The sequence below is a fragment of the Rhamphochromis sp. 'chilingali' genome (assembly GCF_963969265.1).
Source record: "Rhamphochromis sp. 'chilingali' genome assembly, chromosome: 15".
Taxonomy (NCBI): Eukaryota; Metazoa; Chordata; class Actinopteri; order Cichliformes; family Cichlidae; genus Rhamphochromis; species Rhamphochromis sp. 'chilingali'.
Genome location: NC_137942.1, coordinates 32,019,480 through 32,036,640, shown reverse-complemented (window position 1 = coordinate 32,036,640; position 17,161 = coordinate 32,019,480).

The following is a 17,161-nucleotide window of genomic DNA, read 5'->3' as shown; positions in this document are numbered from 1 at the left end:
TCACTCACACAGACACACCACCACCATCAACTTTGCTAAATTGCTAATGAAAAACATTGATCAGGCAGTTGTGATTGAGCAGCAGTGTAGATCCAACTATTTTCACGGTTGTTGTGGTCGTGATAATTTTGTGATGCCACATCGAAAAGGCTCGGATGAGCTTGCCAAAGTTCTACAAGTTGTGCCTCCATCGCTTGTGTCCAGATCACACGCTGCACTGCCGTGCTGCTCCGTCTTTTTCACCGACGTTTACGTGTTTGCGCGTGAGCAGTGTGAGCGCCTGTGGTGAGACCCTCACGAGCGATTGATGATCGGGAGCTGGTCGTGAGGTGTTAATCACTTCTCTTTACCCCACGTATACTACACGACGCACGATGAAGGCCAAAATCGGTCCGATCACTCAAAAATCGTCTCAAAATGGGCCAAAAACCGCACAGTGTAAGCCCAGCATTAGAGCAGCAATGTTTGTTCCCCTCAGAGAAAGGGAAGAATGGCAAAAACCACAAAAGAAACAACCCCCCCAAGGTCACAGTTCCAAAATCCGACCGCCCTGCAGCAGAGCAAAAAAGGAAAAACGCCACAAAACAGTCTCAGGCGGCCCATCATTACAAAAAGAGTTCAGGGGGCCTACCTCGAGTCCAATGGCGGCAACGTTGCAGCTCCGGCGGACGGCCACGGGTCCGGCAGCAGCAGCAAAACAGTTCTGGGGGCCTGCCACTGCTCCAGTGGCGGCGGCACTGCTGCCCCTCCGGTGGCGGGCCCCGGGTCAAGTAGCGGCGGCGCTGGTGCAGCTCCGGCAGACGGCCACGGGTCCGGCAGCAGCAGCAAAACAGTTCTGGGGGCCTGCCACTGCTCCAGTGGCGGCGGCACTGCTGCCCCTCTGGTGGCGAGCCCCAGGCCCAGTAGCGGCGGCGCTGCTCCCCAGGCGGCCTGCCCGGGATCCAGTGGCGGTAGCGGCGCTGCTGCTCCTCAGGCGGCCTGCCCGGGATCCAGTGGCGGTGGCGGCGCTGCTGCACCTCCGGCGGCCTGCCCCGGGTCCGACGGCGGCGGCGCTCCTCTCCAGGCGGCCTGCCCGGGATCCGGTGGCGGCGCTGCTGCTCCCCAGGCGGCCTGCCCTGGATCCAGTGGCGGCAGCGCAGCTCCGGTGAACAACAGCGAGGTGTGGTACATGGCCAATGACATGCCGGTCGATGACGCGCCGGTCGCTGACGCAGACGCACTGGGCGTAGCTGGCGTGGAGGGCGCGCTAGACGTGATGGTCCATCTGACTCGCTGACCTCCAGTTCCGGCTGAGCGGGTCTCTCCGGACCTCCGAGCTCCTCCGGTGGCAGCGCGGGCTCCACAGGCTCACTGAGCTCCTCCCGCTCACATATCTCCGGCTCGCTGAGCTGCTCCAGCTCCGGCTCGCAGCGCTCCGCAGCTGGCGGTGCGGGCTCCTCCGGCTCGCCTAGCTCCTCCGGCACGCTGAGCTGCTCCTCCTCCGGCTCGCTGGGCTCCGCAGCTGGCGGTGCGGGCTCCTCCGGCTCGCTGAGCTCCTCAGCTGGCGGTGCGGGCTCCTCCAGCTCACCGGGCTCCTCCGGCTCGTAGGGCTCCACGGCTGGTCGTGCGGGCACCTCCCGCTCTCTGAGCTCCTGCTCCGCCTCGCTGAGCAGCTCCTCCCGCTCTCCGGGCTCCTGCTCCGGCTCGCAGGGCTCCACGGCTGGCCGTGCGGGCTCCTCCCGCTCTCTGAGCTCCTGCTCCGCTGAGCTGAGCTGCTCCTCCCGCTCTCCGGGCTCCTGCGCCGGCTCGCAGGGCTCCACAGCTGGCCGTGCGGGTGTGGCAGCTACTCCCGGTAGACTGGACAACGATGCAGGGACAGATGGGTGAAATGATGGCAGAGGTGGTCCAGCCGGCATATCGACCTCCAACTGAGGATGAAGGTGAGAGGCTGACTGGACTGAAGACTGAGCTACCAGCTGGGCAGCAGGCTGAGGTGAGGGTGAGATGGCTATTATGAAGGGTGGAGAGGATGAAAATGTTACAGCTGGCTCAACAAATTCCAGGGGTCCAGAGGCAACTGAGACCTCCAGTTTGGCCTCTGGGGAAGCCCTGGGGAGAACCTCCTTCTCCATACGGTCAGACTGAGCCAAAAAGTCATTTGGGTCTGTATGCTCGGAACTCCCCAGCTCCCAGCTTACAGTCTCAGAGGGAACATTTTCTGAGTCTTTGGAGGTACAGCAAACAGTTTCTATTTTCGTGTTTACAGGAAGGGAATTTATAACACCGGCAGAGTCCATTTTACTCACTGTGGCGTCCAGAGCCGCTGGTCCTGAGTCTTCGACCAGCACAGGAGTGAGTGTGGATGTGGTTGAACGCTGCTTGCGAGGACGCCTTCTCCTCCGTGAAGGCGGGGCCGTGTGCATGGAAATCCGCTGTTCATCTGTGTTTTGATTGTCAATGACAGGGTTTATTATTGAAACAATTGAGTCTGGTTTACTCACTGCGGTAATGAGCGCTGTCGGTCCGTTGCCAGCTGACCGGGCTGAAACCGCAGGAGTGGGTTGCGGCGTAATGGAATGGTGGTGGAGAGTGCGGCATGCCTTCTGTAATGGCGGATCAAACGATTGTGCCGCGAGCATCGACGGGAAAGCCCTCCGCCGACGCGTGAAAAACCAAGCGGCTAGAGTCTCTAGGAGAGCAGCCGAACTGTCCGTGCTCGGGCCACCCAAGCCAAATAATTCAAAACTCGAGCTCTCCCTTAAACTAGTGACCAATTGCCTAAGTTTGTTAATGTCCAAAATGTTCATGGTGAGGGTAGTGGATGTGAGGTAATTGTCAAGGAACACTACCTGTAGGTGTCTCTTGTGTGGGTCTACAGCCTGGATTACGCTCCGGCAGTAATCCCATAACTGCGCGAGCGATCTCTCCTCCGTGGCAACTCCTGAGTTTGCTGGGTCCATGGTGGTTGGCAGGATCATTCTGTCACGGTCTCGCTGGCAGACCGTGGGGATGTGGGGAAAGGAGGACCCAAAACGCAGACTCTGCGATGCAAACAGTGCTCTTTATTTACAGTGGAAAGCTGTAAACACAATAACTCCCCGTTGCTCCCTCGAACCCCGTGTGCGTGCTTCCCTCCGACGTCTGTGCTCGTGCTCGTGCTCGTTCTCCCCGCTGTTGTGTTATTGCACACCCTGTGCGTGCTGCCCTTCTGGTCCCTCGTTTCACCTGCAGGACAATACAGAAGCAGCCGTTAACACTGAACCCGCGCGCACACACACGATCCGCACTTCCTAATGCTACACACTGACTTGGAGTCTTAGCTTAATGATCCCGCGCCGGTGGGAGCTCCAACTCTCTCCTAAGTAGCTCCCCCGACGAGCCCTGATCACCAACAGGTGTGGCATGAACTTCAGGTGTGGCCAGTCCTTCCACAGGGCCACACCCCTCAGGCCTGCAGGTGGCTGAGCTCCATCCTCCAGCCACACCCGCAGACATACACACCCATACCCTGCCTATACATATGAGTGGGACACAGACTAACACAGCACAGTGCAGAAAAACACACACATCACCAAAATAATAATAACAACAATATCAACAGTCAAAACTGCTCACGGACCCCGAGTCCTCCAGAGCTGGGTCCGTGACACACAAAGACAACATATCAAATTCATTGACATAGAAAAGACATTTTGTTGGCAAGCCAGTTAAGATAAGTACCTCCTAAATATTGTACAGGTCTTAAAACAGCGCTGGCCCTTGTGGAGAATGCTTCCAAGTGTTAGAGCCTGTGGTAGAAGATATTTTTTGCCATCTTTTATGCTCCTGAGCTCTTCAGCAGTCACATGGATATGTTGTACTTAGTCAAGATTAAATTTAGTTGAGTGATGATATGAGTTGCTACCTTATAAGGTATTCATTCATCCAACATTCATTCAAGTTGGATGTCCTAAAAACTCCCTGAAAAGCCTTCAGCTAATCCAAAATGCTGCAGCAAGGGTCCTGACAGGGACTAGAAAGAGAGAGCAGATTTCTCATGTTTTGGCTTCCTGTTAAATCCAGAATTCAAAATCCTGCTCCTCACATACAAGGTCTTAAATAATCAGGCCCCATCTTATCTTAATGACCTTGTAGTACCATATCACCCTATTAGAGAGAGTGGACAGCTTCAAATACCTCGGAGTTCACATCACGCAGGACCTGTCATGGTCCTGTCACATCAACACTGTGGTGAAAAAGGCCCGACAGCGTCTCTACCACCTCAGACGCTTGAGAGACTTCCAACTGCCCTCCAAGGTGCTCAGGAACTTTTACTCGTGCACCATAGAGAGCATCCTGGCGGGAAACATCTTAACCTGGTTCGGGAACAGCACCATGCAGGACAGACGAGCTCTACAGAGGGTTGTGCGGTCAGCTGAGCGCACCATCCGCTCCGAGCTCCCTGACCTGCACTCAATCTACAGCAGGCGGTGCTGGACCAAGGCCAGGAAGATCGTGAAGGACCTCAGCCATCCCAACAACAGACTGTTCTCTCTGTTGAGGTCAGGAAAGCGATTCCGCTCCCTGAAGACCAACACAGAGAGACTGAGGAGGAGCTTCTTCCCGCAGGCGATACGGTCTCTCAATCACACCACCACACAGTACTGACCCACACATATGGTTCTTACACACACACTGGACTTTCTGGACTTTGGTTTTGCACAACACTGGTCACTATATTCTTCATTTCCGGTTAATACTTGTACAGCTGCTGTTATTGTGTATATATTTATTTATATTTAGATTTCTTCATACATTCTTATATAGTTCTATATTGTGTATTTTGTTGTACAGTTATTTTATTTTCAACTTTAATTTATATATTTTATCTTATTCTTCCCAGTTAAATTTACCCTTCATTCTAATTTGTGTTGTACAGTTATTTCATTTTTAACCTTAATTTATATTTTATTCCTTCCTAGTTAAATTTACCCTTTTTAATTTTTCATATTTATTTCCTATCTTATTCATAGCCTTTCCTTTTTTGTTTTCTTTAGGTCACGAGCAGTTGTCCAAGCATTTCACTACATATCGTACTGTGTATGACTGTGTACGTGACAAATAAAATTTGAATTTGAATTTGAATTTGAATTTAGAGCACTTCGCTCTCGCTCTGCAGGCCTACTTGTTGTTCCTAGAGTATTTAAAAGTAGAATGGGAGGCAGAGCCTTCAGTTTTCAGGCCCCTCTTCTATGGAACCAGCTTCCAGTTTGGATTCAGGAGACAGACACTATCTCTACTTTTAAGATTAGGCTTCAAACTTTAGCTTAAAGCTTTTTTTCTAAAGCATATAGTTAGGGCTGGACCAGGTGACTCTGAATCCTCCCTTAGTTATGCTGCAATAGGTGTAGACTGCTGGGGGTTTCCCATGATGCACTGAGTTTTTCCTTTCCAGTCACCTTTCTCACTCACTCTGTGTTCATAGACCTCTCTGCATTGAATCATACTTGTTATTAATCTCTGGCTCTCTTACACAGCATGTCTTTATCCTGTCTTCCTTATCTCACCCCAAACAGTGTTATGAAACAACTCAGGTGGACCCAGATAGCAGACCACACGGGCACATTAGATGACAGTGCAGATGGTTTATTTACAGTGAAGGAGAAACATTAACATAGTTCAGGGATCGTGTGGGAACTGGAGGAGAACTCAAACGGTCTACGGGAAGGAAAAAGAGTGGCAAATGTGGATTACGTGAGGTAGGAGAGTTGGAGAGCTTACTGGTCACAAATCTTGGTAATAAGCTTGACTGAGCAATGTGAGGAACTGGTGACAGCGCAGGCATTCCAGGAAAAGACAAACTCTGAGGAACAAGCTGGTGACTGTCTGCCAGACCTCTTCCTGTCTGAGTTTCTGAGTGTTTTTGGTGAAAGAAACTATATTCACTGACACCTTGACTTTCTTTGGAATTTCTTTGTGACTTACATTTTTAAGTCTTATGATGGTCTGTCTCTCTTCCATTGTTAATTGCTTTTTTCTCACCATTTTTGTAGCAACACACTACTTTCTGTAATACAATACTGTCCAACTGATGCTCACAACGGCATGGTACCACAGTGTATTCCAACACTGCTTTTATGCAGACAGAGGGGTTGTTTGTAAGTAATCCAGAGAAGTCAGAACATGCTGGCATTTATTTTTATCCTTAAGGCTAATATCTCATAATTAGCATGTTACACTTGGAGCATATTCGTCTTCTCTCTCTCAAATATTAACCCAACAACAACAACAAAAGTAACCCAACAAAGACCTGTACGAATCGTTGGGATTTATTTTTATCTGTAAGTATAATATCTCATAAATAGCATTGCATATTTGTGTTTTGTCTTTTACTGCACACAGTGTAGAATAGTCTTCACTCACTCTGACATCAACACACTGAGATCCCTACACAAGAATGTGGATGGGAGTTTTAGTACCTACAAGACAACGAGGCCATAAATCAGGTGCTGCTGGTGTGCACTCTCCCTTATTCTGACCAGAGGGCAAAAGATGGTTGCCATAGTAATGGGGCGTTGCTGGCAGAAGGCTTATCTCCAAATAAGGAGATGCTCAGAAAGCTGCAGAGAAAGAAATGTGAGCTGAAGCGCTGGATCTTAGCCAAATAAGGAGATCTGTGGCTTTCCTCCAACTCTTGACCAACTCTTGACCTTAGTATCCTGTTTATCACACGTAACTAAAAGCATTTACTGTCTGCGTGTGGTGCTCTTTTAGATCATCCTGGGATCAAAGAGACTGCCGTTTTTAACTCCAACCTTTGACTGCTTGAATAAAACAAAGATAAAGTCATATGTTAAGTTTGCATTGCCTTCTCTCATAAAAGAACTCAGCAGAATTAGTAGCACCAGCTTTCAATGCTTTCAACCTCCATTGCTGCAGTTTTAAATTTTGTGTTTCCTGAAAAAGGCAATTTTTACATAGGCATCAGTCAACAGATCTTAGCATAATCTGATAAAATTCATATCGATCTCTGCTGCACTTGATGTAACCAACCACCACAGCCACTGTGTACCAGTCAATCACTGTTCTTTACTTTGAATCTATCACAGTACAGCAAACTTGTTTATCCTGCACTAAACTGCAGAATATTTTCATGCAGTGTTTAAATAGCAGTTAATCCACTTGAGTTTGATTTGCAGCACATTTCATAATATAATAAAAAAGATAATGTCACATTTTCCGGCACAATATCTGGTTTAAAAACACTCCTTATCTTTAAATCTAACATCTCTTCTTTCTCTCCTGTCCTCTTTCTTATCTTTCTCCATCTCTGACAGAAGTTAGTTCTTTTTCTTGTCTCTCCCTGTGAAATACAGAAGCTCCAAAAGTTGATTCTGTTCATCTGGACGTAGCGTTTTGTGGGAGAAACGTTTCGTCACTCATCCAAGTGACTTCTTCAGTCTCAGCTGACCCAGGGGAATCTACACCAAGCCTGTATGGTTTACCAAAAATACATAAACAGGGTGCACCTCTAAGTCCGATTGTCTGCATGATCAACTCGGTCACCATCTCCAAGTTTCTGGCTTCGATCCTCAACCCGCTGGTGGGCAGCTCTGAACACCACATCCAGGACACCCTGGATTTTGTTGTAATGTCCTGATGACACCTATTTTGTGATCCAGTGGATTATGGCTATGTTCACACTGCAGACGAAAGCGCATCAAATCTGACACCTTCGCACAAGAGAGAGCACAAGAGGCTAACACTGATGAGGTTGGGTAGTTTTCTGTACCCTGTTCATATTTTTGAGAACTCATACTAGTTTATAAGTTTTTATATGTATCTGTCTGATAGATGTGGACAGTCCTACATTACCTGGCGGGTGAGTGGCTGTGGGTGGGTGGAGAAGAGATGCAATATGTGGATATCCCACGCTGCCTAATTGAAAGCTTCTGTGGTGTCCTTGAGAAGAACGGTGCTGCATCCTTTGGTATAAGAAATTGCCAGCTCAAAAGGAAGTTCTTATGTTACAAGAAGCCTTAAACACATTACATTCAATGAAGTACTGTAGTGTAACAAATACATGTACTTGATACTTTGTCCACTTTCATACACTGTGCTCAAAACATGAATTACAGTCATGATATTTTAATTATCAAGTCATGATATTTACTCGAAGTAATCATTTTATCATCTTTTAGAATTCACATTCAGTAAATTCTGTGTACATAATAATTCTACCAGTCTCCTTAACGTATGGTCAGCCAGCTTTTTAATAAGAAGCAAAGATGAAATCCTGAGGCCACCCAAGTGGAAGCCCCACACCATCTAGCTACACCTTAAAAAAAACAACAACAACAAAAAGAAAAAACTATGACTATGCCCAAACAACAAACAAAGGCAGCTCTGACCGTGGACATCCAACAGAAACAAGTCCGAATACTGCTGGCAATACAGACCAAGCTCTTGCCACAGTTGTACAAGGACTGAATGGACAAACAACAATGAAAATAATAATAATGACAATGTGCAGTAAAAAACACACACTCATTCTTTTTCTTTATTAAGCAAAGTTACAGTGCTGTGTTATGTTGTGTTGTGTGTAGTGCCGACATAGGTCAGTTTCCATATTCGTTGTGCTATTGTACTAGTTATGACTGTGCAATGACAATAGGGTTATCTCTATCTCTCTACTACGGTGTATGAATAATAAACAAGAAAGAAGATGCTGAGCATGTGGTCCATTATCAAACTGTAAAGAAACATCCACCAAACGTCTTTGTTGAAAGGTAATACCTAAAATATGACTGATTCAAACAGCCGTCATAAATGAATCAGGGATCTGTAGAGTGTGTTAAGTTGTAGTATAACAGCAGACATTGAAATCTACCACATAAAAGCAAGGGTGGGAGGGTGTTTAGATGACCTCTGCAAGTGTGAGGCTGTTCCTCCAGCACAGAGAGCTTCAAAAACCCTCAACAAAAATCAGATTCTCCAGTTACAGACAAACAAAAAACTCCAGCATGGAGAAGGAAACGTGGTCCGGACCTTGCTAGATGCTGCTGGTCTGAATCACACATTAGCAGAGCATTTGTTGTTCCCACTGACCCATGTGGACAGTGACTGTGAAGAGCTGCTCTGGCAAACTGTAAAAGGGACAGAAAATGTAAAAAACCAAACAGGATTTCTAAAAAAGACCATCTTAGAATCAGTAATGACAGAATGTACCCTGCCTCTGTCCCAGTGTTAGGTGGGACACACATAACACTGGGAAGATGGCTTATAGTAGGGATTCTGTAGAAAGATTGCTGGCTCTAATATTAATGCCACAAAATCCAAGAACACAATAACAGTTAATACCTCAGATTTCTAGAGCCATTTAAAAAAAGTCAGTCTATGCATCTACTGTCTTCTGCCTATTTAATCCAGGGTCACAGCGGGAGGGTGGGGGGGGCTACAGCCTGTCCCAGTCGTCATAGGTACAGTCAGCCTGGACAGGTCACGTCTTTCGCAGGGCTAACAGAGAGACAGACATTAGTTAGAGTTGCAAATCTGTTTAAAATTACAGCAAGTTTTCAACAACTGTATGACTGACCACGTGTTTCTGTGTGTATAGTCCACTTCTCAGGAAGCTGCACTTAATTTTTGTATTCCCTTTCAGACTGACCTCACAAAAGGCTGATGTGGCTGGTCCAGTGGTCCAAATTAAGTATAGTACCTTTGATCAGCCATTATTCCAGTACAACCCCTGCACCGCCTTCATTTTAGCAGTCCTGGAGTGTGTACTCTTACGTATTTTTCCTACACCTGAATAAAAAATATGTTTACAAATAACAGATTCAGCTAATTGTAAAAATAGTGCTGTTGACACAGGGACACAACAAAGAGAGGAGGGCAAAGTCTAATTTAAGCATACACAGGTTTTGTTGTTCTGCTCTAAGGACAGAAAATGTTTAGTGTTAACCTAATTCACTGATCATTTACATTATTCCCAAGAGTCTGTCAGCCTTTGCATGATGTACGAGCTGTAAGCAGACTCTCAGGTGTGGGAGGTGTGCCAGTAGGAAAGCAGGTCTAATAAACCTGCATCCTGAGGTTTCTCATGCAGGATTAAAGGAGCCAGACTTTGTTTAGACATCTAGAATTTTATTTTACACTGACCCTGGGTCAGTGTGTGTATGATACAGTTTAAATGAAGCACTGGAGCTAGAAGAACTATAGCCAATCAGCAAATTTATTGGGAATATGTGGTTGGCAATAATTATTTTAGTTAACTAGTAACTTAATTACCAATTAGCAGTGACACAAGCTAAAAATTTACTTCCCTAACATAATTTAAATAATAACTGTCCATCCATCCATCCAGCCTAAGCAGAGAAGCCCAGACCTCCCTCTCCCCAGCCACCTCCTCCAGCTTGTCTGGGGGAACACAAAGGCGTTCCCAGCCCAGCTGAGAGATATAATGTCTCCAGCATGTCTTGGGTTGACCCCAGGGGTGGGCCATGCCCGGAACACCTCACCCAGGAGGCGCCAAGGAGGCAACCTGATTACCGCTAATAAAGTATATTTAATGGACTGGTAACGTACAATATCTCTTTCTTATTGTTAAACCATTGACCACAACGCAAGCATGTGAGGTCTGTAGTTCTTTAGGTGCTGTTCTGGGTTCTTTTATGACCTCATGGATGAGTCATCAAAGCACTCTAGGATTCATTTAAATACTAATTTGAATAACAATTTAAATAGCAAAAATATAATTTTAAAAAAAAATGGTCAGGTTCATCGACGTTACAAGTTTCCTCCCTCCCACCATGGTTAGCTGGAGTTCCATAGCTTTAAAAATGGGTTTTAATCATTTCCAGCATGATGATGCCAAATACTTTGTTTCCCAGATGTTTTGTTTTCGCGTGACATGAGGTGTTACTTTAAAACTGAAGTGGCCTTTTCCATAAAACTCGGGTAATCATAGTTAATCCATGATTTGGGGTTGAGGTTGCATTTTCACAGCTTTTTTTACACATTCAAAACTACCTGGAATACATGGAAATCACATGATGCTTGTAAAGAAAGCAGCAAAGCGAGTTATTAATTAATGAGACAACTAAAGGTTGTAAGCTTTGAGTTAAATAGCAAAACAAACAAACAAAAATAATAAAAACATCCCACATGATGATTTCTTCTTTGATTGAGAGCCAAAACAGAAGCAGAAAGATCGCTAAACTACATTTGAATGCTGCTGCTTTGCATCTTTCTGGGGAATGACACAAAGATGCAAATGCTTCTAACATAGGTGGAGTCACCTATGCTAAAGAAAAGCTTTGACAGGTCTTTCACAGTACATGAGTGTCTCACATCATCAGTAGACGTTGAGGTTCCCCCTTATCTGTTGCCAAGGTGAGTTCTGCTGTAGAAACTGATATACAGTGTAATGAATGGTTTAACCTGCTGATAGTATTTCACTTATGTGTGGCTCACTTCACTAGGAATGATTATTCAGGTGTTAGTTATTTAAAAAAGTTAATTTAGCTTTTTAGTTATTTGTTCCATACATGATTTAGGCGTGTGAAATTCTTGTAGGATGACATTGAGCAAATGCATTAGGTAAAATATTAATTTGATAAAGTAACATTACTTTGACTAAAGATCAGTAACATTTACACAGTACTTGTTCTAACCAAACCTCACCCAAATATCATTTTATTATTTTATATATTAGTATGTGTGCACAGATCTTCATGCAATGTCATTTTTCTTGTTTAAATTTATAGTTGATGTATATTTAAAAATACAGATGTTAGAGGAATTGATTTGCTTTAAAAAAATTATGATATTTATTTATTATATTTATATTGAAAGGTCATTTTTATTCATTATATAAACTTCTCCTTACATTTCCTAACACTATATTGTGTCCTACATTGTCATTGCTCAGAAAGATATATAGACTCATTATCAGTGAAATGTTGTGGCAGCGCAACGGACTCCAGTCTTCCCCTCTGTGATTTCCTTTCTCTGGCTGTGCATACCTTCTCATTACAGTGTCAAGGCATCCTAAGGAAGATGTTCATTCTCATCCCTCTGCTGCTTTTTCTTTCTCCTGTGTGTGGAGATCTGTCAAATTTTACATTTTACACTGATACTTACATGACAAGTTGGACAAAGGCACAGACCTTCTGCAGAAAGTACCACACTGACCTGATCACAATCAGAAATGAACAAGAGAACACATTCTTTAATGGCCGAGGGTGGATCGGGTTATATCGAGCTAATACAAATACATGGAAATGGTCCAGAGGAGATGAGATAACTAGCTTCACCAAGTGGAATAGTTCTCGTAAGTAACATGTTTTAAAGCTCAAATATTTATCTTATACTTTTTTAGGTGTAAGTGCAAATTATTGAGCTAGTTATTGAGTTATTATAGAGATTGCAAGATCAAATTCTTTGGTATTAACACAAGAGTACTTTGTATTGTAAAGTACTATATTTATTTATTTATTTGTCTGTTTGTTTGTTATTTAATTGAAGCACTTTTCATAGGCCACTTTTTGCCAACGTCGGTGGCCAGATTTGATGCTTCTCAGCATGTTTTGCAATTTTGTTAGATGTGCCGAGGTTGAAACTGCACTGAAAAAAGTATTCAGTGTTAAGGACAGAAAACTTTCACACATATACATGATCAACACAAAAAGACACAAAAAGGCTTTTCTAGTAATTAATATTTCTTCTCTGCTTCTTCTTCTTTCAGAGCAAAGTCAAAATGGAGACTGTGTATATAAGAAATATGGTGTATGGTTGACTGACGGTTGCGATGTCAATCATTCTTTCATGTGTTATGATGAGAAACTGGTTTTGGTGAAGGAGAATAAGACGTGGGAGGAGGCATTAAACCACTGCAGGTCTCTGGGTGCAGTGGACACAAATGATCCCAACTCTCCCTACAGGAACCATCGCTACGACCTGGCCACACTGATCACTACTGATGACCACACCTATGCACGGGAGAGAGCACAACAAGCTAGCACTGATGAGGTTGGACAGTTTCCTACAGCTTATTCGTGTTGCTGAGAAACTCATACACCATGTTTACAATTGTCTCTCTGTTCAATGTTGTCAGGTGTGGACGGGCCTGTGTAACCTGGCTGGTGAGTGGCTGTGGGTGGGTGGAGGACAGATGCAATATGAAAATATTCCAAACTGCCCGACTAATGGCTTCTGTGGCGTCCTCGAGAAGAGTGGTACTGCATCCTATGGCATAAGAAACTGTCAGCAGAGAAAGAACTTCTTCTGTTACATAAAGCCTTGAATCTGACCACATTTACTCAAGAACTACTTTAGTTTAATTTTGATTTCCTTATTAATGACTCTTAGTTTTGACTGCTCAAAAGTTTGTACCCCAACCGCATTAACATTTTCCCTGAAAACTCATACTTTCATTGTTCATATGTGATAATAAAAAACAATCATGGCACTGCCAAAGTTAGAAACAAGTATCTTTACATACAATTACAATTTTGTGTGTTAAACATTACTTTGTCAGAGAATCATTGGCATTGGCATGCAATTCCTTCTTACTTCCTGGAGTGCCCTCTACAAATTCTACATTTCAGCAGCAGTGGAGGAGTTATCAGGTGGTGTAGGTTTAATTCCTTTTCTTAATTTGTCAAATAATTTGCACAAAAAATGACCAAAAACACTTGATGTAAATTCTTTCATTGTTTTTTCTTCTGCTTGTGGCAGTTTTTATCATGAATATCCACTGCTCTGCTGTCACACAACATGCTGCATGACAGGTGTAGCCAGTGATTGACAATGGCCAATTAATAAAGTACGTAGTTCAAATCACTGGGCAAAACAGCATCTGTATCTGTATGCAGTATCTCTGTGTTCCATGCGAGTCGATGTCCATGTCCATGGTCGGTTTCATGTTTCATGTCTTAGGTTCCCAAGTCATCACATGTGTTCAGGTTTTAGTTGTTTTTCCCAGTTTAGGATTTGTTCGGTTTGGGTGTTTCCAAATTCAGGGGTAGCATGCTTCAAAGTCCGCATCTGTAAGCAATGACATCACAGTGATGTGACGAAGGCTGTCCAAATTTGAAGAGTCCTCCAAATGCGACGACAAATGCGTCTTCCTTTTCCCCAGATTTGAAGGATGGGTCAGGTACATCCTTCGTAGTCCACCATATCCTAGGAGTCATTGCGGGTCATACGGGAGAATGTTTTGCATAAATTTAGAAGAAGAAGATGAATTTTGCGCATAACAATGGCGGACGAAGCGGGAGTGAAAGCAGGAGAGGAATACACTTAGCAGTTGTAGGAGACCCTATTGGCCCATTTCTATGGTGCTGATTACCACTAATAAGGTATATTTAATGGACTGGTAACGTACAATATCTCTTTCTTATTGTTAAATCATTGACCACTGGGGCTCGGTCACTCTGGCACAGCTGGCTGCCGGCGGAGCTCCTGGGCACATCACTGCAATGTGCCCGGGAGGGCTGTGGCCCCCCCACACCCTCTAGCAGATCATTACATGAAGGAACCTTTTAAAAACAAACCTTTTAAATACAAGCGCGTCCATGCTCACAGGTGTACACACGGGTGCTCACACACACAAACGACACCCTTTTTGGCTCCTACCTTAAAGCACACTGTGCGCTGTCGATCTTACGTGCTGCACAATAATGTTTAATATTTAGTATTTACTGTTATATTCACATAGATCATCGTGATGTTGTTTATTCTATTGCTCTTAACAGGTGATCCAGGTGATTGATATATGTATTTTTTGTCTGCTTGTTTTGTTGGTTTTTGTTTTTTGCCCTTTCTCCCTCTTTCTTTCTCCTTTTTCTTTTCCTCATTCAAGTCTGTCCCGTATCTAGCAAGGGAAAAAAAAAAAAAAACAACAATAAAAGGTGAATCAAATAGACCATTACGGCAAGGCTGGGATGGTTCATTTGGTAAAGTAAATCCGTTGGGCATCTTTCTTTGCCTTTAGACAATAATTCTAATGGCAAAAGAGCCAAACGGGACACGCACAAAAAAAAAAATCATTGACCACAACGCAAGCATGTGAGGCCTGTACTTCTTTAGGTGCTGTTCTGGGTTCTTTTATGACCTCATGGATGAGTCATCAAAGCACTCTAGGATTCATTTAAATACTAATTTGAATAACAATTTAAATAGCAAAAATATAATTAAAAAAAAAATGGTCAGGTTCATCGACGTTACAAGTTTCCTCCCTCCCACCATGGTTAGCTGGAGTTCCATAGCTTTAAAAATGGGTTTTAATCATTTCCAGCATGATGATGCCAAATACTTTGTTTCCCAGATGTTTTGTTTTCGCGTGACATGAGGTGTTACTTTAAAACTGAAGTGGCCTTTTCCATAAAACTCGGGTAATCATAGTTAATCCATGATTTGGGGTTGAGGTTGCATTTTCACAGCTTTTTTTCCACATTCAAAACTACCTCATATACATGGAAATCACATGATGCTTGTAAAGAAAGCAGCAGAGCGAGTTATTAATTAATGAGACAACTAAAGGTTGTAAGCTTTGAGTTAAATAGCAAAACAAACAAACAAAAATAATAAAAACATCCCACATGATGATTTCTTCTTTGATTGAGAGCCAAAACAGAAGCAGAAAGATCGCTAAACTACATTTGAATGCTGCTGCTTTGTATCTGAAATGACAGAGATTTAAATTAATTTGTGGATGGAAAGCCAGAGCAATTCAAATGCTTCTAACATAGGTGGAGTCACCTTTTGCATAAATTTAGTAGAAGAAGAAGAATTTTGCGTATAACAATGGCGGACGTAGTGGGAGTGAAAGCGGGAGAGGAATACACTTTCAAATGTACATATATGAAAATCTGGTGGTACAAAATCTCCAAAAGTTGATTCTGTTCATCTGGACGTAGCGTTTTGTGGGAGAAACGTTTCGTCACTCGTCCAGGTGACTTCTTCAGTCTCAGCTGACTGCAGGTTTCCAATCTTATAAACAGGACATTTGCATAATGACTGAAACCAGCCCACTGAAGGAACAATGGGCTGGGAGGTCAGATCCTTAATTTTAATTATGCAAATTCTCATGACCCTTGATCAGCAACCACTGATCAATGGCCATGAGTACCATTCACAGAAAGTTCGGGAATGGCTGCAATCACAGCATTTTGTACTGGTGGTAAAAAAGTTAAATTTTTGTAGTGGTTGTGGTTTTAGACTTTGTGCTTTTGCTTATGGTTATTTTTAATAAAAATAATCTTTGTAAAAATTGCCAGTAAAATAGCTTGTATGGTGGGTCCTGCAGTTTTTCATGTAGTGGAAATTTCATCTGAATTTCAGGCGTGTGACCACGCCTCCTTCACGCCCCTCCGGCCTCAGGCTATAAAAGCCCCCCTTCTCAAATACCTGCTGTTCTCATTTTCATCCCCCCATTTTTCCCTCTCTTCTCCTCTTTTCCTTTCCTTCATTCATTTCTCATTAGTGTGGAGATCAGGGAAATTATTTTGCTGCTATTGTTAATAATCATCATCATTATTGTTGCATTAATAATATAATCTACAGCATTGATATTGCATTCAGATGTTTAAACAGTGTGTGTCTTTCAGAAAGACTAAGTTGCAGGCTGACAGGAAATTGCAGGTTTGCAGAGCGTGCCTTTTGCAGAAGTGAAATCGAAAGCAGAGTCTAAGTGCAGGTTATTCTGAGGATTACATGTAAGGATGAGCCTCTGTTCTGGTGAAAGGTCAGAAGTGCAACGGGTGAGATGAGAGAGCATTTAAGGACGAGACACACATACAGTTAGTGGGTTCATTTATAGGTGAGAGGTTAATCATGTTTGCTTGTAACTGTGGGTTTTGGAGAAGCGGCAGTCAAAAGGTTGACAGGAAACATCTGCCATGAAGATAGAGACAATGTTCCTTTTTAAACTGTGTTAAAAGTCATTGTGGTTTTGATGTGACCTATGTATGAAGTGTATCTGATGACGCATGAGGGGGCGTCATTAAATTCAAACCCTGATGGTATAAAATATCTGCCTATGCTTTGATTAGTCGGAGATCAGCGCTGTCTGCGAACGGAGCTGGTCCCCCCACGCGTGTATTTCATTAAAATCAATTGTTTGACCAAGCTCTTGTTGGACCATGGTTGTTTGTACTCTCCTTCCTCAATATTTGAACCTTAACATTAGTACATGGGG